The 23,599-nt window shown below is 38.2% G+C and overlaps 1 protein-coding gene and 1 non-coding gene across 26 annotated transcripts in view; both read left to right on the top strand.

The window, feature by feature from the left end:
- Positions 1–23,599, top strand: part of PARD3 (par-3 family cell polarity regulator) — an 838,158-nt gene that overhangs the window by 394,133 nt on the left and 420,426 nt on the right. The window lies entirely within an intron of this gene.
- LOC120367649 (U7 small nuclear RNA) lies at positions 9,597–9,658 on the top strand. Its single transcript, XR_005581976.1, has one exon. It is a non-coding gene; the product is annotated as a U7 small nuclear RNA (small nuclear RNA).

Raw genomic sequence — 23,599 nt, 5'->3', positions numbered from 1 at the left:
TCTCCTACATTTTTAACACTGAGGTACATGTGAACACAAGGACATTCATTTGAACAAATGTTTGCCACTAAATTTTAGTCTTAAACTTAAGCCAGTATGGGAGAAATATTTTAACAAGTAAATTTTTTGGAATAATTATGGAATTGTTGGTTCTTAAGTTGCCTATCTTAATTTTTAAATTATAGAAGTGGATTCTGTAGCACTAGAACTATTTTTGTTCGCTTTTCCTTTCTTTTCTACAAAAGAATACCATTCTCTGAAAGGACATTTAGTGTAAAGTAAGCCATCAAGCACATGCAGAGGGTGGATGGTTTCTGTTTACTGTGTTTTCAGTTGTTTAACAATTATGTTGAAATGCTGCAAGTAATGAGAAAACTCAGTTTATTGAACGTGCACAATGTACCAGGGTTTCTGCAAAATATCGGTGTTCAGGATCTTGTCGGTAAAGCAGACATTACTATCCCCATTTAAAGGTGAGAAAACACATCCTTTTACTAAACTGTTTGCATGTTACCTACCTGGTAAGTGATGGAGATACAATTTAAAAACAGTTGATTCTGGTTTTAAAAACTATTTCTTGTACAGTTGAAAGTTGAATACTAAATTTGCCATTTTGTTTTTGCCTAAATATTTCTTTAGTATTGACTCTAGGCTTTGGTGTTGAGTATTGATTAAAAACAGTTCCAACTCTGTTCTCAGATACCTGACAGTTTATTGGGTCCACAGAAGATTGGGATCATTGTTGTGTTTATGATGAAGTAATAGAGGTTGATGTAAAGCATCTGTGAATGTTTCAGTGGCTTTGACCGTTGAACAGAGATTTGGGGACTCTGCCCAAAACACTAAAGCTGCTTTGGGTGAATAGATAGTATTGACTTTAGGATTTGAAGCACCAGTAAGAGTTAAAATAGAAGGGGATTAAAATCCTTGACAAAGAGTTGGAGTATAGTTGAAAATGGATCACAAGAGCAGGCCACTGTGCCGAGCCCCACCTATTTTCCATGGTGATATGCACCTGTAATTCCAGCACTTTGGAAGACCAAGACAGCAGGATCATTTGAGCCTAGGAGTTCAAGACCAGCCTGGGTAACATAGGGAGATATCCCTTTCTACAAGAGTAAAATAGTTACCTTGACATAGTGGTGTACACCTGTAGTCCCAGCTGCTAGGAAGGCTGAAGTGAGAGGATCTCTTGAGCCCAGGAGTTCAAGGCTGCAGTGAACTATGATTGTGCTACTGCACTCTAGCCAGGGTCACAGAATGAGACCCTGTCTCCAAAAAAAGAAAAGAAAATTGGTGAAATTTTTGTTTGTGAGTGATCTGATGTATTGAGAGTTGTTTGTGAGTGGCCAGGGTGCATAGAACTTAGATTGACTTCTGGTTGTGAAAATATCCAAATGTATAACGTCAAGAGGCAATGTTGGTAAAGGAAGGGATCTAGAGTTTCATATTGCTTCCAAATGAATGTTTCATTCATGAAGGTATAATGAAAATGGATTTGAGAAGAGAGAGACAAAAAGGAGAAAGCTTAGGAGGTTGAGCAAGAATATTCTAAATGCAGGCTATTGCAGTAGAGAGAGAAAAAATGGAAGATAATAGGAGGTAGAATCAGTTGGTCTTGGTCATGATCAAATTGTAATTTTTGTATGATTGAGACATTAAAAATGGCTCACAGCAATTTCAGTAGAATGGAGGGACACACCCCAGGTTTCTAGGAGGCAATGAAGAAAATGGGAGTTATAAAACGTGGAATGCTAAGAGAAATAGAGGAAGCTTATTTGTTTTTATTTTTTAAATAATAAGGGATATTTTTGCCCAGTTGACTACTGATAGGAAAAAGCCATTGCTCACCTGATAGGTTTTGTTGCTCAAAATTTAAAGTTAGGCCAGGCATGGTAGCTCACCCCTGTAATCCCAGCACTTTGGGAGGCTGAGATGGGTGGATCACCTGAGGTCAGGAGTTTGAGACCAGTCTGGGCAACATGGTGAAACCCCATCTCTACTAAAAATACAAAAAATGGCCGCCTGTGGTGGTGTGTGCTTGTAGTCCCAGCTACCCGGGAGGCTGAGGAACAAAGAATTGCTTGAACCCAGAATGCAGAGGTTACAGTGAGCTGAGACTGTGCTGCTGCATTCCAGCCTGGGTGACAGAGCAAGACTTCATCTCAGAAAACAAAAAACAAAAAACAGAATCTTGATTACCTGAATTACTAAGCCAAATTTCATCATGATTAATATTTGATTAGTTCCTTCTGGAGTCTTTCAAAGACCCTTCTGGTTTCTACTTAACTAAATGTTTTTCTGTTAGTGGAATATACCTTATTGCATGTTTCTTCGAACAGATTATTATTAATATATTGAATCACATTGGTCTTGATTCTTACCCCAAGGGATTCTGCTACTAAAATCTCTGTTCATGGTAAGAAATTCTTTATGTTGTTTGTCAGACAGTATGATATGACTGGTGATTTTATTTTTATCCCCTGCATGCATTGCTCTATGTAAGAAAAAGATGGAAGTGTTAATCAACAAAGCTGTTCTTTGACTTTTCTATTGTATTAGACAAGTGGTTAATATACAATAATAACACTTGCAAATATAGAAATATATGTGACCCGAAAAGTAAAAGGGAATTTAAGGGTTAACCTTCAGTGCGTGGTGAGTTGCATATTGCCGGAATAATATTGCCTGGGGACTTCCTATGAAGAAGTAGATAAAAATTGGACCAGAGTTTCATGATTTCTTTTCAATTCCCCATGTGATTATAAATTTGCCAGGTTGTTAATATTTGAACTTTAATAACGGCTCTGTGAGTTGAAAAATACCACTATGATTTTAAGGTGGTCTGGAAAACCTAGGTAGTTGTTGCATAAGTTGACTTAACTGCTTGAAACTCTGGTTCTTATAAAAGCAATTTGATAACAATAATAACATCGCTAGCTTTTTTTTTTTTTAATGCTCAAATCAAGTGTGTATGTATTTGTGCATATGTGAATCTTTGTGCTATATTTAGGGTAATTTTTGGTTAATAACTAATTAAAATAATTACTCCTTTTCAAATTTTATAAAACATTTTAATTGACAAAAATATATATATTGTGCACGACTTGATTTGAAATATATATACATTATGGAATTGCTAACTCAAGCTATTTAAGATATGTAATACCTCACATACTTTGTTTATTTTATGTGGTGAGAACACTTAAAATCTGCTTTCTTAGCAGTTTTCAAGTATACAGTATATTGTTGCTAACTCCTGTTACCATGTTGTACAGTAAATTTCTTGAACTTACTTCTCCTCATGGAAATTTTGTATACTTTTACCAATACTTCCTCACTCACCATTCCCCAACCCCAGGTAACCACAATTCCACTCTCTACGGACTTTGATGAGTTCAGTGTTTTTAGATTTCATAGTAAGTGAGATCATATAATATTTGTCTTTCTGTGCCTGGCTTATTTCACTTAACATAATGTCCTCCATGATCATTCACGTGGCCACAGTGGTAGATCTCTTTCTTTTAGAAGGCAGAATAGTATTTTGTTGTGTGTGTTCTGTATGTATGTATCTATGTATGTATGTATGTGTCTGTGTATTACACATTTTTCTTATTCACGGTCTACTGATAAACACTGTTGATAAACAACAAGATAGGTTGATTCCGTCTTGGCTAATATAAGTAGTGCTGCAGTGAACATGTGAGTGCAGCTCTCTCTTCAGCATATGATTGCATTTTATTTAGATACATGCCCAGTGGTGGGATTGCTGGATCATATAATAGCACTATTTTCAATTTTTTGAAGAACCTCTATGCCCTTTTTCATAGTGACTGTACTAATTTATATTCCCAACAGCAGTGTGCAAGGGTTCCCTTTTTTCCCACATCCTCTTTAGTACTTGTTATCCTTCATCTTTTTGATGGTAGCCATTCTAACACGTGGAAAGTGATAGTCATTCTGGTTTTAATTTGGAATTCCCTTTTGATTAGTAATGCTGAGCATTTTTTCATATACCTGTTGGGTATTTGTATGTCTTCTTCTGAGAAATATCTATTCAGATTCTTTGCCCATTTTTAAATCAAGTTACTTGTTTTATTAAGTTGTCTGAGTTTTTTAAAATGTATTTTAGATATTAATCTCTTATCAGATATATGGTTTCCAAATATTTCTTCTATTCCATACATTGTCCTTTTACTCTGTTGACTGTTTCCTTGGCTATGCAGAAGCTTTTTAGTTTGATGTAATCTTGTTTGCATATTTTTGCTTTTGTTACCTGTGCTTTGGGTTCATATCTGACAAGAACTATCATATCTTGAATTTCACCCTGCTAAGTTCTTTATATACATTGTTCTTAAACAGATCATATGGGGTAGACATAAGCATTATTATATCAGTTTTCCAGATGAGGAACTCAATGCCGTATTACTTGCTAAAGGTTTCACAGTAAGTATACCTTGGCTTCACATCTCAGCCTTTCTAACTCTAAAACCCCTGCTATTATCTACTAAATTATAACTGCATAGACAATGGTGGATTCTTCATAAACTGAGATTCACAGGGGTGAGAATGGGTGCTCCTGGATATGCTTTGGGAGATCTGTGAAATCCGTTTCTTCCTTTAGGCCCTTGGTCTGGTCCTCTGACTGGAAATTGCTTTACCCAAATATCCCTTGCTTAATTCTCCTGGGTCCTTCAAGTCTTTGCTTGAATCTCACTCCTCACTGAGACCTTCTCTGATCTGTTTATAACTTTATCTTGCTGCCTTGCTATGTCCCCACTTCTCCAACTTTCTGTATTTCCAGTTCTCCTTACCTTACTCATTTTTAATAGCACTAGTATGCATATAATTCGTTACATTCATTGTATGTTTTCATTCCCTATTACAATATGGGTTTCCGAAGGGCAGAAATCTTTTCTGTTTTGTTTACTCATCTGTTTCAAGCACCTGAGATGGTGTTTAATATATCATACGCATTCAGTCATTGAATAAATAAGTCAATGATTCAGGGTGAGAATTCTCTCTGAATTCATAAACAAGATTTATTGTTTAATGAGCTTGCAGCTAGGAAAAGAGTTCATGGCTTTTCGTAGATTTTCAGTTTAATAGACCAGACCCAAAGTTTACTTCAGGTGATCCCTATGCTTTTCAGTAGAATGAAAAAAACATGGATGCTCGTTTTCAGTTGTATATGAGCCATAGAAATGTATGATCTACATCAGTAACTAGTATAATTATTTCCCATTGTTTATAATTATTTTAGATAATTTTATATTTATTTTAAATATTATAATTTGTGAACTAGTTATAATTTTTAATAACTAGCATAATAATTTGTATAATATGTGTTAATAACTAGTAAATACTAGTTCAGTTTGCAGTTTTTCTTGGGATCATTTTGGAAAGATAAATTATGCTTTACATTTCATTTTCATTTTATTTTGAGATAAGATCTTGCTTTGTCGTCCAGGCTGGAGTGCAGTGACATGATCATGGTTCACTGCAACCTTGACCACCAAGGTTCAAATAGTTCCACCTCAGCCTCCCAAGTAGCTGGGACCATGGGTGCACACCACCACGCTTGGCTGATTTTTCTTTTCTTTCTTTCTTTCTTTCTTTTTGTAGAGATGAGGTCTTGTAGTGTTGCCTGGGCTGGTCTCAAACTCCTGGGCTCAAGCAGTCCTCCCACCTTGGCCTCTGAAAGTGTTGAGATTACAAACATGAGCCACTTCTCCTGGCCTGTTTTGCATTTTAAAATTACAGATTGAAGATTATTAAAATTTGTTCTGAATATGTTAACCTGCATATATTTTTGGATGTCACCATTTGAGACAGGAAACCAAACTGTGGGAGTTAATGCCTACGTATTTGTTATAAATATGCAGTATGAATTGCCATTGTAGTCTTTGTCTTCTATTTGTGCATGCAAATGATGTATTTTTATTAATTTCTACAAGAATTATTGTACATATACATGTAAAATCTATAACAAAGTTGATTAGGCAGTGGCCATCAAGATAGAGGACTCCTGTCATCAGTCATTTAAATAGTTGCCCATAATGCTGCACATTGAGTAAACTTAAAAGCAGGAACACTTGTGTGGATGCAAACATAGTGAGGCCCCTTGAATTCCAGGCTCATGATCTCTGAGTCATTTAACCGTTTCATCTTCTTAAAGATCATATACCCTTATCTTGGGCATCTGTCTCCTGTGTATAAATTGATTGTTAAAAGTTTGAATGCTGTTAATCAGAGTGAATAATTTACTAAAACAAGTAGGAATAAAAAATCCCTCTTCACTTACCTACAGAAATATTCGCACATGGATAAGGATGCTAATTGTAGTAGTAAAAACAGGGTGCTAGAAACAGGCTTAAGTCTTCATTAATGGGGGAATGACTAAATCAGTGATTTTATATTTGCACTGTGGGATACTCTGCAGCTATTAAAACAACTGATTTAGCCTGAGCAATATAGTGAAACTTTATAAAAAATTTAAAAATAAGGCCGGGCGCGGTGGCTCAAGCCTGTAATCCCAGCACTTTGGGAGGCTGAGGTGGGTGGATCACGAGGTCAAGAGATCGAGACCATCCTGGTCAACATGGTGAAACCCCGTCTCTACTAAAAATACAAAAAATTATCTGGGCATTGTGGCGCGTGCCTGTAATCCCAGCTACTCAGGAGACTGAAGCAGGAGAATTGCCTGAACCCAGGAGGTGGAGGTTGCGGTGAGCCGAGATCGCGCCATTGCACTCCAGCCTGGGTAACAAGAGCGAAACTCCGTCAAAAAAAAAAAAAAAAAAAAAAAAAAATTTACAATTATCAACCGAGTGCGGTGGCATGCATCTGTAGTACTAGCTACTCTGGAGGCTGAGGTGGAAGAATCACTCTAGCCCGGAGGCTGCAGTTTGCCAAGATTGTGCCACTGAACTCCAGCCTGGCTGATAGAGCAAAGCAAGACTCTCTCTCAATCAATCAGTCAATACAGTTGAGGTAAAAATAAATTCATAGGTACTGAAATATTTGCAAGCCATGTTGTTAAGCAAAAATAACAAGTTTTACATAATTTTTATGTTTTAATTCTTGTGAAAAATTGCAGTTGAGTATATGGATATGTCCTATATATGAAATAAAAGTAAGAAAATTATTTTCCATATTGTTAATGATGATTAATTCTGTCTGAAAAGGGAGTTGGAATACAAATACAGGGTAAAATATTGTGTTTTGTATACTTCACTACTAATTAAGTATTTTATGAAACAAATAATGGCAAAATACTGCTTATTAAAAACTCTCAAATGTTAAAAACATTTTCTAAAGAGATACACATTCCAAACGTAGATGGATTTGTTTTCCTTGCCTTAAATAATGTTTCTTTGCATTACTTCCTATCCATTTTCCCCTCAACACTGAACCTTTGCTCTCATTTATAATTTTTTGATAATAAATTTTAAGATTTTAATATTTGCTCATGCCTGTAATCCCAGCACTTTGGGAGGCCAAGGCAGGCGGATCACGAGGTCAAGAGATCGAGACCATCCTGGCCAACATGGTGAAATATCTACTAAAAAGTACAAAAATTAGCTGTGTGTAGGGTGTGTGCCTGTAGTCCCAGCTGCTTGAGAGGCTGAGGCAGAAGAATTGCTTGAACCCAGGAGGTGGAGGTTGCAGTGAGCTGAGATCATGCCACTGCAGTCCAGCCTGGCGACAGAGCAAGACTCTGTCTCAAAAAAAAAAAAAAGAAAATATTTTAATATTCAATCATTATTCTGTTTTTTAAATTTAATTTTATGAATATGTCTTTTATTAATAATTCTAGGCTAGGTGCAGTAACTCATGCCTGTAATCCCAGCACTTTGGGAGGCTTAGACAGTTGGATTGCATTAGCCCAGGAGTTCGAGACCTGCCTGGGCAACATAGTGAGACCTTGTCTCTAAAAAATGACAAAAGTTAGCCAGTTATGGTGACATGTGCCTGTAGTTCCAGCTACTCAGGAGGCAGAGGCAGAAAGATCACTTGAGCCCCAGAGGTAGAGGCTACAGTGAGCTGTGATTATGCCACTGCAGTCTAGTCTGAGTGACAGAGAAAGACTCTGTCTCCAAGAAATACAGAAATTCTAAAGCTCTCTCTGGACAAGGCTGGAGTTACTTGCCCTCTGAAAGTGGAACACACTAACAAATGTTTTTATGTCAATACAGTGTTTGAAGTTAGTCACTCAATAAAAGCTAGTGAGTTAAACGTTTCTGAAATAGATTTAGGCAATTTTCTAAAGATTAATAATCATGAATATTTAAATAGACCTGTAATTTATTTGCTTAGGTTTATGAGATAAAAGATTAAGTCTTGCAGAGTAACAGTTATTTCACATTCCTGTCGGAAATGTGGATAATGTGCAAAATAAAAATGTAGGCCACGTGTGGTGGCTCACACCTGTAGTCCCAGCGCTTGGGGAGGCCTAAGTACTTAAGCCTGGGAGTTCAAGACTAGTCTGGGCAACATGGTGAAAGCCCGTCTCTAGAAAAACGTAAGAATTAGCCAGGCGTGATGGTGAGTGCCTGCTGTCCCACCTACTCAGGAGGCTGAGATGGGAGGATCATTTGAGCCCAGGAGGTCGAGTATGCAGTAAGCTAAGATTGTGCCACTGCACTCCAGTTGGGCAATAGAACAAGACCATATCTCAAACAGTTCACTATTCCTGTTTTTAGAGTGTAAAATTATACTCTTTTTCAGGGTTAGGACAAATTGTTGAGAATGAATAGCTATGTAATAGATTTATTTTTATGGAATTAAGTTTTTATAAATATGCTTTTACTGAAAAAAGATGTTGTATATTTAATTTCTTTCTTTCTTTTTTTTTTTTTTTCTCCTTGAGATGGAGTCTTGCTCTTGCTCTTGTTCTTGCTCTTGTTCCTGCTCAAGCTGGAGTGCAGTGGTGCTATCTCAGCTCACTGCAACCTCTGCACCCCACATCCCCTCACTGGGTTCAAGCAATTCTCCTCTCAGCCTCCCAGGTAGCTGGGACTACAGGCACATGCCACTGCACCAGGCTAAGTTTTGTTATTTTTAGTAGAGATAGGGGTTTTACCATGTTGGCCAGGCTAGTCTCGAACTCCTGATCTCATGATCCACCTGCCTTGGCCGCCCAAAGTGCTGAGATTTATAGGTATGAGCCCCTGTACCTGGCTAATTCTAAAATTTCATTTTAGACTTGTCTTGCTACTTTCTCCAGCTCTGAAAGAGGAACTTTGTTTTTTTCTGGATTGGTCATTGGTCATTTTTCCTCTGTGGAAATTTTTTATAATATCACATTGGTAACTGGTTAAGGAAATATATTTCTATTTGTATCACATTTAAAAGTACCTATGGAATATAGGCTCGGCCTATTTTCTCCTTTTGATGGTGAAAAGTCAGAAAAGCTGAGCAGTAATAAATGCTCAGCTATTGGTAATTGAAAACCATTAGGACAAATGCACTTATTATTTCCTTTCAAAAGTTTTCTCAAATTCAAAATGAACCCTAACAATTGAAATTTCATTTTCTTTTTTTTGAAAATAATTAATCTGTTACCTTCAAATCACCATTAAGAATTTCTATGGCAGTGTTACAGCTGTTTTAGAATTTGTCTGGCAGGCTTTCTGGTTTTTGCTGGAAAGCCCCTCTTTATATTTAAAAAAAAAAAAAGAAGAAGAATTTCTATGGCAATTTAATCATAATAATTCAAAAATAAGAAAAAAAAACCCAGAAGACACAATATTGGCAATTCATAGGTGAAGGGGACATGATGTTGAGCATATTCTTTCCATTTTCTTGAGGTTTGAAGTTTCTCCAAATAAAAATTTTGAGCATAGGAAATTCAGTGTAAATCCATATTCTTTTCTGTGGCTTTTTAAAACTGCAAAGTGAATTCACTCTTACCTGAATGCTGTAATCGCCTGATGGGTTCTTTCTTTCCACTGCACAGACAAAATCAGTCCACTGAGACCCCAGCATTACAGTAGAGAAACAGTTTAATTGACACAATGTTGGTTTATGCTGAAGAACTGGAATTATCGTTTAAGTCAATCTCCCCAAAAGTTTGAAGCTTAGGGTTTTTATGCACAATTTGGTGGGCAGGAGGCTGGGGAATGGGTGCTGCTGATTGGTTGGGAAGGAAATCACAGGGGTGTGGGAACCATTCCTCATGCCTCTAGGTGGGACCACAGGATCCATTGAGTTTTGAGTAAAGGATCCCTTGTGGTGTCAGTCTGAAAAAAAATCTAAAAAAAACAAATCATCTTAGATTCTATAGTAGTGATGTTATCTATAGGAGCAGTTGGGGAAGTCACAAATCTTGTGACCTGTGGCCACATGGCCCCTGAGCAGTAAGGGATTATAGGAACTATGCCTATCTTATCAGAGTTCAGGTCCCTCTTTTAATCCTAACCTTGTGGTCTTTCATTGGTTTTAGAAGGGCTGTTTAGTTTTATTAAGGGCTATTAAAAGATTAAACTATAAATTAAATTCCTTCCAAAGTTAGCTCAGCCTGTGGACAGGAATGACCAAGGACAGCTTGAAGGTCAGAAGCAAGATGAAGTCAAGTATGTCAGATTCCTTCTGTTACAATTTTGCAGACATTTCAGTCTGGCCATTGTAGTTCGTGATGTAATAAGATCTTTTTTTTTGTGGTTTGTTTTTAAAGATGGTGTTTCACCATGATGGCCAGGCCGGTCTTGAACTCCTGACCTCAGGTGATTCACCCACCTTGGCCTCCCAAGGTGCTAGGATTACAGGCGTGAGTCACCGCGCCCAGCCTAAGATCTTTTTTAAAGGAATTTAAAGTCACAATATTCATACGCTATTTTATTTGCAGCCACCTGTATTAGTTCATAGTCTCACCTTCCATATTCTATCTCTAGTAAATGGATGTTGATGCTAATACTGGGCAGTGTCTGGCTAGGTTTTCATTTTCATTTTGTATCAGGTTGTTCCTTTAGTAATCCTGTGCATTCTGAACAACTGAACACTAGAGTCAGGGACTGAGTTAGATGCTGTAGGTGCAAAGATGCCTGAGGGAAGCCTGGCCCTGATAGTTGCTTAATGAAGAGCTGAGTTTGCTCACTGTTATTATAGAATGCCTCATCTCTGCGGGCTGCCACCTTCTGACATGGTCTCATTTCGAGCAGGAAACTCATGTTGTTTGTTGTTAGTGAAGTTCTCTGGAAAGTCCTCCCTGCCCTCCTTAAACTGGTGTGAAGTGTCACTGAAATGGGCCACTCTCCTGGACCTCTTTTAAGGATACATCTAGTTAGCTCTATCTGTTCAAAGCATAGCTGACTGTGACATGACAAGATTTGGGTTATTGTGGGGCTCTCTCTCTGCTCCTTCCCTGTCTGTGACACCTTCCCCAGTAAACTCTATTTCCAGTTTACATCTTGTGGTACTGGCGATATGTACTTTGCCCTTTCTTTGCAAGTGATGTATCTTATTTGTAAGTAGCTCTCTTTTGAGGAGGGCAGACCTACATATATGTGGACAGCTGACTATTCATTCGCACAGACAGGAGATGGATTACCTAACTACTCTGAGCTGCAATTCTCTTTTCCTAGAATAGGAACAGCATGTGTGTAATGCCTGGCAGATTCACCAAAGTTTTTAAATCTGTGACCACCCTAAGTTAATGCCTTCTGTCCTCCTACCCATCTTTACCCTCTGAGGGTACCCTCCATATAAAGTTATTTTTGGTATTTAAGTGTAATATTGTTGAGATCAACTGCTTTCTCAAGACAGTATGTATGCACTCAACGGGTATACTTACAAAACACCAAATAACAACTCTATGGGTAGATTTGGGGGTATACTGCACCCCAAGCTGTGTCCCCCTCCAAGTGTCTCCTTAATCCCACTGAGGTACCATAACAATGAGCAGAGGCACTGAGGTATTTAATCCCTTTCTACCGACCTTTTATACAGTTCAAGTTCCTTTTTAGATAAGAATCATTCTTTGCTGTTTGGTTTGTTTTAAATTCATTGGTTGATAGTATTTTATTTGTTGGTTCAAGTAACATTTGAACATATGAGTGAACATTTGAACATACGAACAACGTTCAAGTAACATTGATATATGAATAGGCTTTGTAGGATGTAAAACAATACATATAAAAGAAATAATCTGGCCAACTGTGAGTAAAATTCAGAAAAACTGTTGTTACTTTATATTATTGATTTTGCTTATTTGTTGATCTAGGAAGTCTTTCTTTTCTAATGGTACTCAAGTACCGCTTTATTCACTTGGCTGACTACTGCCTTCTCCCGAGCTGACTGTGTATGTGTCTTCCCATCTGTTTAGTGACATTATATTGGTTGCCAGGGTTGCAGTGTTTGTGCCACAGGTATCAGCAAACCCTACATACAGGGCTTCTCCCGAGTTTTTTATTTTTGGAAATTCTATTAGGTGTTTGTTCTGATTCTGTCATTTCTTCACACCAGTTCCTACACATTGGTGGTTATCCCTCCAGAAGCTGGTGGTCCTTCCTCCTGGCCATGGCTTTAACAGTCTGTTCCTTGCATTGATGTTTGTCTTTCACCTGTAACATCAAACTTCTGGTTACTGGAAATGAATCTACATGTCTGCATCTGCTTGTCTGGTTTGCCCACCCCCATTTCTCTCTCTATAAGTTCCTGGAAGAGTTGCGATATGGAGGGCACTTGGGTAGGTTTTTTTCAGTTTTTGTTTTCCCAGTACTTAGTGATGTTGCTTTTTAAAAATGTTTGATTTTTTTTTTTGAATATGTAATACTTACACATGTGATATTTTATTGTATCCATAGAACATATAATGATCAGGGTACTACTGGGCATGTCCACCACCTTGAGTATTTACCATTTCTCTGGGTATATTTCAAGTCCTCACTACTTTCTATTTTGAAGTATATAATAGATTGTTTGTTTTTTTCTTTTTCTTTTTGTAGAGACTGGGTCTTGCCATGTTGCCCAGGCTGGTCTTGAACTCTTGGGCTCAAGCAATCGGCCTGTCTTGGCCACTCAGAGTGCTAGGATTACAGGTGTGAGCCTACGGCCAGCCAGATTGTTGTTGACTGTGGTCGCTAGATTCAGCTTTTATAGAAACCCTAGGGTTTTGACCCAAGGATGTGATTTAAAACTGATCTTTCCAACTTCTCAGTCCTATCTGAGTTGCAAGGCTGACTGAGTGTTCCTTCAGGATGTTTTATGGCTAGCAATGTCATGGGGTTTTAAGTGCCTTAAGAAGACAGCGGAGCCATAGCAGTGCTCTTCTTGGGCATGTGGGTACAATTGACATGCTTCATTTTTTTAAATATGGTATTTACTTTTTACCTTGATATTTAGTTCTCCCCCACCTTTCTTCTCTTTCTCCTTCTCCTTCTCCTTCTCCTTCTCCTTCTTCTTTCTTCTTCTCCTTCTTTCTTCTTCTTCTTCTTTCTTCTTCTTTCTTCTTCTTCTTCTTCTCCTTCATTTTTTTAAATATGGTATATACTTTTTACCTTGATATTTAGTTCTCCCCCACCTTTCTTCTCCTCCTCCTCCTCCTCCTCCTCCTTCTTCCTCCTCTTCTTCTTCTTCTTCTTCTTCTTCTTCTTCTTATTCCTCTTCCTCTTCCTCTGTCACCCAGGCTGGAGTGCAGTGGCATGTTTATAGCTCACTGCAGCATTGACTTCCTGGGCTCAAGTGATCCTCCCAACTCAGCCTCCTGAGTAGCTGGGACTATAGGCATGTGTTACCTACCACCCCCTTCTAGGGGTGTGTGTGTGGGGGTGTGTGTGTGTGTGTGTGTGTGTGTGTGTGTGTGTGTTTCTTTTTGTAAAGACAAGGTCTCATTGTTGCCCAGGCTAGATGGGATTTCTTTTAAACTGTCAGAAGAAATGAGATTGTTAACTATTAGTCTCTTTGACCTTGTCAATTGTTTAACTCAACAACTTTGACATTTGCATATTATTACTAGTGTCACAAATTTTCTCATGGTCTAATGATTCTTTTAAGGTAGAATTTTACTAATATCTGACTTGCTACTCTAAAGAATATTTATAGTCACCAGCCCGCTCCCCCTTTTTTGCAATTCTACTTAAAAAAAAATCCTCATGTATAGTGGTGATTTTCAGAATGATAGAGAACAGAGCCAAAATGGTTTGGCCACATGAGGAGTGAGTTTCCTACTTAATGTCCAAGGGACAGATCTAAACCTGCGAAACCCAGGGTGATGATAGAGATCTCTGAGGCAGGCAACTCAGGACCCTTAGAAATAAAGAAGAATCTGGATAAAAGAGCTATGAGACTTATTTCAGAAATTGCCTAATGACAGATTCAGGGTTTTGAATGGGAAATAGTATTTGGTATTCAAAAGATTTCTCAAATAAGTGAAAAAAAAAAAAAAGGGTAGAGCTGGCCCTTGAAATGCTAATCTGAATAACAAAGACTGGGTTGACTTTACAGGAAAAGTGTGGAAGGCTTCTGAACTGGCATTCCGTGTCTTTGTCTTTGTGTGAGTGTACTGTTCATTGTTCCTACACACAATTAAACATATCCATGCTCTGGAGTCAGTTATTAAATGCCAAGATGTTACTGTTTTTAAAAATATGTGCCTATAGTACGATATTTTAAAATGGACTTTAGTTTTTTATCGGTTACAAAGTCTATATATCTATATATATATTAATCTGAAGTGCTGCCTAATAAACGTTTTTTCAAGAAAGAAAATTTCTGTTACTAGTAACCCAGTTCACCCTAGTCTATTTGGAGAACAAATACGCAATCATCTTGATCTTTTATCTGAACATTTTAAGAGTAAATGTTTCAAGAGTAAAACAGTAGTGATCCCTCAGTTTGACCTAAACAAATATTTCAAACCTTTTATTTTTGTAAGTGAAAGTAATATCTTCTGTATTTTCTACTTCTTACTTGTCCTATGTATCATTTGTTTAATCATTTTTCTCTAAAAATTATAATGTCTCTTTCTCTGAAGGCATCACTTTCTGGTAAACATTGATAAGCAAATGTTTCACCTAAAATGAGCTGAAGTTTTTTAGTCCATTTGCAAATCATGAATCCCAGATTTAATTATATCCCAAGGGAAGAACCTGAGGAAACCAAAAGTACTAATGTAATTGGGCCAAATTGTGTAATCAAAAGCAAATGATATGGTTATTAAATCTAATGAAATGATTTCTCAGGGTTTAATTCATTTCACCGATTCAAGATATTTTAGTAATAAATAAGTTTGTTGAAATGGACATTCTGTGACATCACCACTTTCAAACTGTTCTTTTCTCAAGACCCTTTCTGGTTGGAAATATTTCTAATGGCTATATCTTAATGCAGATAGTGGATATCTGCAGGGGCTGGGAGAAGAGGAAGGTGGAGCAGGAGGTAAAGTGTGGGTGCTCATTAAAGGCAAAGGGAAAGGAATGAAGAGAGTGCATCGCTTTTTAAAAAGTGTTATTCTCTTGTCATTTTACATAATATGAAAACACTCCATTGCATGGTAAAATCTGTATGATATCTAAGGGATTAATGGCTAGTTTGGCTGGGACCCAGGCACATGCCTGTAATTCTAGCACTTTGAGAGGCCAAGGCTGGAAGATTGTTTTGAGGCCAGGAGTTAGAGACCAACATGGGCAAAATAATGAGACCCAGCATGTACAAATATTTTAAAAATTGGCCAAGTATGATGGCACACACCTTTAGTCCTACCCACTCAGAAGGCTGTGGCAGGAGAATTGCTTGAGCCCAGGAGTCTGAGACTGCAGTAAGCTATGATTATATCACTGTACTCCAGCCTAGACGACAGAAGGAGACCGTCTCTTAAAAAGGGTGGAAATACACACACACACACACACACACACACACACACACACACGTGTGTGTGACTAGCTTATAAAGATTTTGTTAAAATACATAGGAGATGAAAATTCTGATAAAGAAACTTGTGAAGAGTATATGTAATCATTCCACAAATATGATTGTATTAGGGTTTTTCAGAGAAACAGAACTGGTAGAATGGAGATTCTATCTATCTATCTATCTATCTATCTATCTATCTATCTATCTATCTATCGCTATCTATCTATCTATCTATCTATCTATCTATCTATCTATCTGTCTATCAAGTCTATAAATGTATGCACACATACAAAGTTTCTTATAAGGTATTGGCCCATGTAATTATGGAGTCTGAAATGTCTCAAGATCTGCAGTCACCAAGCAGGACCCCCAGAAGAGCCAGTGTTGTAATGATCAGCCCAAATGCCTGCAGCTCTACTCCCCCAGAAGATACTTTAGTCCAAAGGCAAGAAAAGATGGATATCTCAGCTCAAGCAGTCATGCAGAAGGACTCCTATTCCTCAGCCTTTTTGTGCTATGCAGGTCTCCAACTGATTGGATGATACTCACCCACCTTAGGGAGGACACTGGGCTTTTCTCAGTTTACTGATTTAAATGTTAATCTCTTTCAGAAACACCCTGGCAGACACACCCAGAATAATGTTGGGCCAAATGTCTGGATATCATGGAACCCAGTCAAGTTGACATATAAACTTAACTTTCACTATGATGTCGTTAATCTTACTTTCAATCTTAAATTCCAGCTAGAATAGCAGCAAGACTTTTTGCTAATCAGATTTAAGGGAGTAAGGACTGTGTGTGTCTTTTTGTCTATATCTGTCTCCCTCCTCCCCATCTCTATTAGAGCAGCTGGCTAATAACTGAGAAAGATCTAAGATTTTATCCTACTTGCAAGCTAACAGTTAACCTGCCTCAGTTTCATGGTTGCTGGCAGAAGACACGAGGCTCCTAGTTCAGAGATGAGGAATTTTGTTACTCTTAGTACAGCATGCAACCTAAGCATCAGCATATTTGGTTCAGTTCTCCTTACTCCCTAGACCTATGGAAGTGATGCCGTTGGGCCCCGACGGATGCCTGCACGCTCTGTGGGAATGTTACAGGGAAGGACTCTTAGCTGAGGGATCTTTTAATGGCAGTAAGCAAGAGTCACTCCCCTTGGCTCTGGAGGGAGACACTGTCACTGTCTCCCAGGGCTTATCTCTGTACAGATATCTTTGAAAAGCAAGTCCAGAACAAAAGCAACCAGTGCCTCTGTTTGCAAGACACGCAAATTTGCAAGCGACAAATGGACAGTTGTCTTCCCACACAGAAAATAAAAGCTGTGAAATGAACAGTTTACTGTGAGGCTGGTAATGATATCAATTGGCTCAGTCATTTTAGAAAGTAGTTTGATACTGGGTATCTTAAAATGAACATGCCATTTGAAACATTATGTTATAGACTTCCTTCAAATAAGTGAATCCTGAATATTAAAATCTTATCTAGAAATCTGTCAGTTATGAGTTAAAATGTTCTTTGATGAGTGAATTGTGAAATGATGATATATTTACCTGATAGAATTTTGAATTGTTAAAAATTGTTTCTCTAATGATTGCAATAAAATGATACATTATTTGTATCTTATTATTACTATGTAAAAAAAGAAAAACCTATATGATCTCCAAAAACTGGAAGTAAACACCAAAGGTAAGAACAAAAGACAGGAATCATCCCACATCAGTACAACAGTGTCCTGAAAGCATGGTGTTCTTTAATCACTCTAACCAAACTTTTTTTGCCACGGAAGATGAAAGACACTTTTTTTTTTTTTTTTGGACAGAGTTTTTGCTCTTGTTACCCAGGCTGGAGTGCAATGGCGCGATCTCGGCTCACTGCAACCTCCGCCTCCTGGGTTTAGGCAATTCTCCTGCCTCAGCCTCCTGAGTAGCTGGGATTACAGGCACGCACCACCATGCCCAGCTAATGTTTTGTATTTTTTTTTTTTTTTAAGTAGAGACGGGGTTTCACCATGTTGACCAGGATGGTCTCGATCTCTTGACCTCGTGATCCACCCGCCTCGGCCTCCCAAAGTGCTGGGATTACAGGCTTGAGCCACCGCGCCCAGCCTTGGACACTTATTTTTAAAAACAAATATGTTATCAATCAAATTCCCATTTTCTTTTTTTTTTAAAATTTGTCTAGAGGTGTTGGGCACCTAGTTAGCCCTTATAGTTACAAGACAGTTTTCTGAGTACTTTAAGTAGCTTGTTTGATTTTTATGCAAACTCTGTGAGAGAGACATTATTGTTTTCCCCAGTTTATAAATGAGTAAACTGAGGCACAGTGAAGTAACTTGTCAAAATGATTCTGCATGCAAAATCCATGCTTTTTAGTACCCTGCTTAGCTGCCATATCAAATATAACATGCTTAATAGTTTAAATTATTGTATTTGTTTGTGTCTTAATTTTTGTTTCACACTCGTATCATATTCTGGGAATTAAGGACAATGCAACAAATACATAGCTAATGAGTTTTATTAATGTTAATGTTCAATATTATGACAAACATTTAAAACCATAATCTAAAATTAAGTATTCAAATGAATCATTATTGCTGTACATCTTGTGTCAAACATCTATTAAGATTCATTTTATTAGGGATAATACAGTCTGTTTATCCTTGAGAAATCTATCACCTAGATTTTACTTCATTCAGTTCAACTAGGACATTGAGTGATAGCAAGATGAAAAAAAAAATTCTACTAAATTATTATGTTGTATTGAAATGTGATAAACCAGTGAAAATCCTAATATATGTTTACATAAATGGATTTTGTTATATTACCCATGGTTTCTTTTTTTTTTGGAGCTGGAGTCTCACTGTTGCCCACAGTAGAATGCAGTTGCATGATCTCCACTCACTGTAGCCTCCACCTCCTTGGTTAAAGTTAAAAACCATCTCCACTCACTGCAGCCTCTTCTGCCTGCCTCAGCCTCCTGAGTAGCTGGGATTACAGGCATGCACCACCACGCCCGGCTAATTTTTATATTTTTTAGTAGAGATGGAGTTTCGCTATGTTGGCCAGGCTCAAACTGTTGACCTCAAGTGATCCACATACCTCAGCCTCCCAAAGGGCTTGGATTACAGGGGTGAGCCGCTGTGCCTGGCCCTACTCATGTGTTCTCGTTCATTAACACTTTAAGATAATGAGGTATAGGACATTGGAAACTGTAGAATTTTTTCTTGCTATTTTCTTAACAAGCCCTTTATGATTAGTAGTCGCAAAATATTTATTATTAGGGAAAACTATGGGAAAATATCAATCTTAGTTCTTGTTGAAAGCCATTTTATGTTTTTTTGGACCAAGAACTGCTGATAAACTTACCCTGTGACTCTTCCTTCTTCTCTTTAATTTTAATTAAAAAAATTATTATGCCGGGCGTGGTGGCTCAAGCCTGTAATCCCAGCACTTTGGGAGGCCGAGGTGGGTGGATCACAAGGTCGAGAGTTCGAGACCAACCTGGTCAGCATGGTGAAACCCCGTCTCTACTAAAAATACAAAAAAAATTAGCTGGGCGTGGTGGCGCGTGCCTGTAATCCCAGCTACTCAGGAGGCTGAGGCAGAAGAATTGCCTGAACCCAGGAGGCGGAGGTTGCGGTGAGCCGAGATCGCGCCATTGCACTCCAGCCTGGGTAACAAGAGTGAAACTCCATCTCAAAAAAAAAAAAAAAAAAAAACTATTATTACTATTTTTATATATAGCATCTTACTATGTTACCCAGGTTAGTCTTGAACTCCTGGGATCAAGCAATCCACCGACCTTGGCCTCCCAAAGTGTTAGGATTACATGCATGAGCTATCGTACCTGGCCCTGTTTGATCTGTTTAAATGAAATTTATCATCTGGGAGTGGTGGTTCACACCTGTAATACCAGCACTTTGGGAGGCCGAGGTGGGTAGATCACTTGAGGTCAGGAGTTTGAGACCAGACTGACCAACATGGAGAAACTTTGTCTCTATTAAAAATACAAAATTAGCTGGATGTGGTAGCACATGCGTGTTATCCCAGCTACTCTGGAGGCTGAGGCAGGAGAATTGCTTGAACCCAGGAGGCAGAGGTTGCGGTGAGCCGAGATAGCAACATTGCACTCCAGCCTGGGCAACAAGAGCAAAACTCCATCTCAAAAAGAAAAAAAAGAAGAAATTTATTCCAGTTGTCTAATATGTTTGATGAATATTTTAGCCAATGTTTGTCTCTTTGTCATCTCAAGCTTTTTTGCCGTTCAGAATACTAGGCTGGGACATTGACGTTTGATAAATCTCTCTGCATGATTTCTAAAACTGATTAAGTATGACATATACTGATATCAGTGAACAGTCCTACCTTTGGATTCCCGAATGTTCTGCTTTCTTTCTAGGCCCTTGTGTCTTAGCAAAGTCACTTTTTAGAGAAATTATAATACAGCAACATATATGTATAAAATGTAGTGTATGAAAGTATTGTAAGCTTTAAAAAAACAGTAAAAATATCTTTTATTTATTATTTACTTATTTATTTTGGGAACAGAGTCTCGCTCTGTCACCCAGGCTGGGGTGCCTCCTGGGTTCAGGTTATTCTCCCGCCTCAGCCTCCTGAGTACTGAGACTACAGGTACCTGCCACCACGCCCAGCTAATTTTTTGTATTTTTAGTAGAGATGGGGCTTCCTCATGTTGCCCAGACCTGGATTTGAATCCCTGAGTTCAACTACTCTGCTGCCTTGGCCTACCAAAGGGCTAGTATTACAGGCGTGAACCACTGCACCCAGCCCATATCCTTTATTTTAAAAAGAATTTATGCTCATTGTCCAGAATACTTACTTATAAAGACAGTAAAAATCAGTTGTAATCCTGTCATCCAGAAATAACCTTGGGTAATATTTTCCTTGAATAACACTTGATATTCATTATTTATACGTTTCTGTCTTAAAAGATAGGAATTCTCACTTCATGTATGAAGTGAGAATGTTTAGAGTTTAATGGTTTTTAATAACATAACTTTTAGTTTTTAAAATTTTCTCATGGATCATGGCCCTGACATTAACTAGTTGGCTTGGGTTACATTCACTTCTTAATAATTTTGGATCACTCTTCCACGAGTCAAGTAGGGTTAAAAAAAAAAAAAAGGTGAAAATAAAGAACCCCATAGTCCTTGATGCAACTTTCAAATCCCAGCTCTAACAATATAAACTCTTTTCTAGGCCTAATTTCTCGAAAACTAGAATGCCTGTCTTGTGAGGATTACATGAAAGATTGTAGTTTGCGATGCATTGTAGATTAGTAAAGTTATGTGTAAGGGGTTTTGCAAGTCGTGACATCTATGAATCTATTAGAGCAGACTTATAAGCTAAACGTATTTCCTTTATTCAGATTAGGAAAACTACTGCTTAGTGCCGTGACTGGGACATGGCAGAGGCTGGCCTCCCACTCAGGCTCTGTAACCCTTATTAAAAAACATTTTGCATGTCAGCAGCACAGCTCTGTTATCCCTACTGTAAAGTGCCCAAATCCTTGGGAACCTGTCATGTGGTTATGTTTGGAAAGAGCCTCAGTACACACTTAATTCATTGAAAGTCCCGTATGTTTTGTTTATTAAAATACTTTTAAGGGTTGTATTGAGGATTACATTGAGGTCGTATAGAAGACCAAAGAACTAAGTGGTGCCTAGGAAGCCCTCAGTATATACTAACAATGATCATTTTTGTGTTTTGGTATTATTTTAAAAATTTGTTAGGTTTTAGCCTTTTTAAGATATGATTTGCACGTATCACTTGCAAGAGAATATTTGTCTAGCTTACTGTTGATCTAAATAAAAATTGATATAAAAATTATTGTAGTTCCAGCCTTAGTACATCTTAGTAGACCTCAGTCAATTTTAATTTTATCTCATTTTGTTTATTTATTTTGAGACACAGTCTCACTCTCTTGCTCAGGTTGGAGTGCAGTGGCAGGATCTCAGCTCACTTCAAACTCCGCCTTCTGGGTTCAAGCGATTCTCCTGCCTCAGCCTCCTGAGTAGCTGGGACTTCAGGTGTCCAGCACCACACCTGGCTAATTTTTGTATTTTCAGTAGAGACGGGGTTTTGCCATCCATGTTGACCAGGCTGTTCTCAAACTCCCGACCTCATGTGATCCACCTGACTTGGTCTCCCAAAATGCTGGGATTACAGGTGTGAGCCACTGCAACCTGCCACTTTTTATTTATTTATTTAGAGATGAAGTGTCACTCTTGTTCCCTAGGCTGGAGTGCGATGGCACTATCTCAGCTCACTGCAACCTCCACCTCCCGGGTTCAAGCCATTCTCTTGCCTCAGCCTCCTGAGTAGCTGGGATTACAGGTGCCTGCCACCACTCCTGGCTAATTTTTGTATTAAATATCGGGTTTTATCATGTTGGCCAGGCTGGTCTCAAACTCCTGACGTCAGGTGATCTGCCCACCTCAGCCTCCCAAAGTGCTGGGATTACAGGCGTGAGCCACTGTGCCCTGCCAAATTTTAAAAACAGTTTTAGGCCTCCTGTGGTGGCTTATGCCTGTAAAGCCAGCACTTTGGGAGGTTGAGGCGGGAAGAATACTTGAGGCCAGGAGTTTGAAATTGCAGTGAGACATGATCACCCCCTGCACCCCAGCCTGGGTGACAGAGTGAGATCCTATCTCTATAAAAACAAAAAACACACACCCACGTAACACAAACAAAAGCATTTTAAAGCCATGGAGAAATTGATCTTTTTGAATGAAAATAGTTTTTCATAGTCTTATAATATACCTTTGAATATGTAGATATAGTTTACATACCTGTGTATTACTTATGTTACCTCAAAAATAAAACATTTTAAAGTGTCACTTCAATGAGGATTAGAATGTTAATGTTAGAAGGCAAGATTGGTCAGATCACAGAATCCATAGATTTCAACAGTCTGTAAGTTACGGTATATTTTCAGGAATGTTCAAAAGAAAAGTGTTTTTCTGGTAAGCAAGCCACTTCTGAAAAAAGATTGGTCTGAATAAAATCTTGTCAACTAGAGGGTGGCCACTTGGTCACTAGTGTGTGGTGGCAGAAACCTGGAGAGTACAGAGCACTTTGTGCAAAACAGGCAGTGCCAGTGTTCGTGGCATGGTGGCATCTGCTTGAGTGGTCATCTGTTTGGGATAAATATGTATAGGAGTATGGCAGATGATGGCAGGTGGGGTGCTGGGACTAGTTTTTAGAGTCAGTGATTCTTAGTAGGCATCAATATGTAAATCTTCTTTTGTGAATCATTGATGACAGGCAAAATGGAAGAAGAATGTGAAGACAGATTGCAGCGTCCTGTTAGATATTGGACTAAGTGTCTTCCAGGAAGATTCCTTCATGCTCTGGAATCCTAATAATCAATGAGAAGACTTACATATTGGAACTGCATTTTAAGATTCCATCATATGTGGAACTGTTGCAGTGATGCATACTTTTTGTTGTTCTCTGTGGTTAGATAGCTTTCATAAATCAGCACCATCTGTTCTTCTTTTGCCTTTGGTTGTGTGGAGTCATGCTGTGTATGTTTCAAGACAGGAGGCTTTTCATTTCTCTGGGAAATGGAAATTTCATGGACTATGTTAAATACTACATTTGATCAGTATTAGCTTGAGATAAGAATAGTAGGAGTCTGATTGAGGGGATGAAGCTCATATACAGTAATTATATCACAGGTGCTGAATAATTCTTCAGAGAATCCTGAATAATTTAGTGTTCAT

Source organism: Saimiri boliviensis, chromosome 8 (assembly GCF_048565385.1).
Source record: "Saimiri boliviensis isolate mSaiBol1 chromosome 8, mSaiBol1.pri, whole genome shotgun sequence".
Taxonomy (NCBI): domain Eukaryota; kingdom Metazoa; phylum Chordata; class Mammalia; order Primates; family Cebidae; genus Saimiri; species Saimiri boliviensis.
Note: the sequence above shows the minus strand (reverse complement) of the source record. Positions and strands in the feature narration are given on the sequence as shown.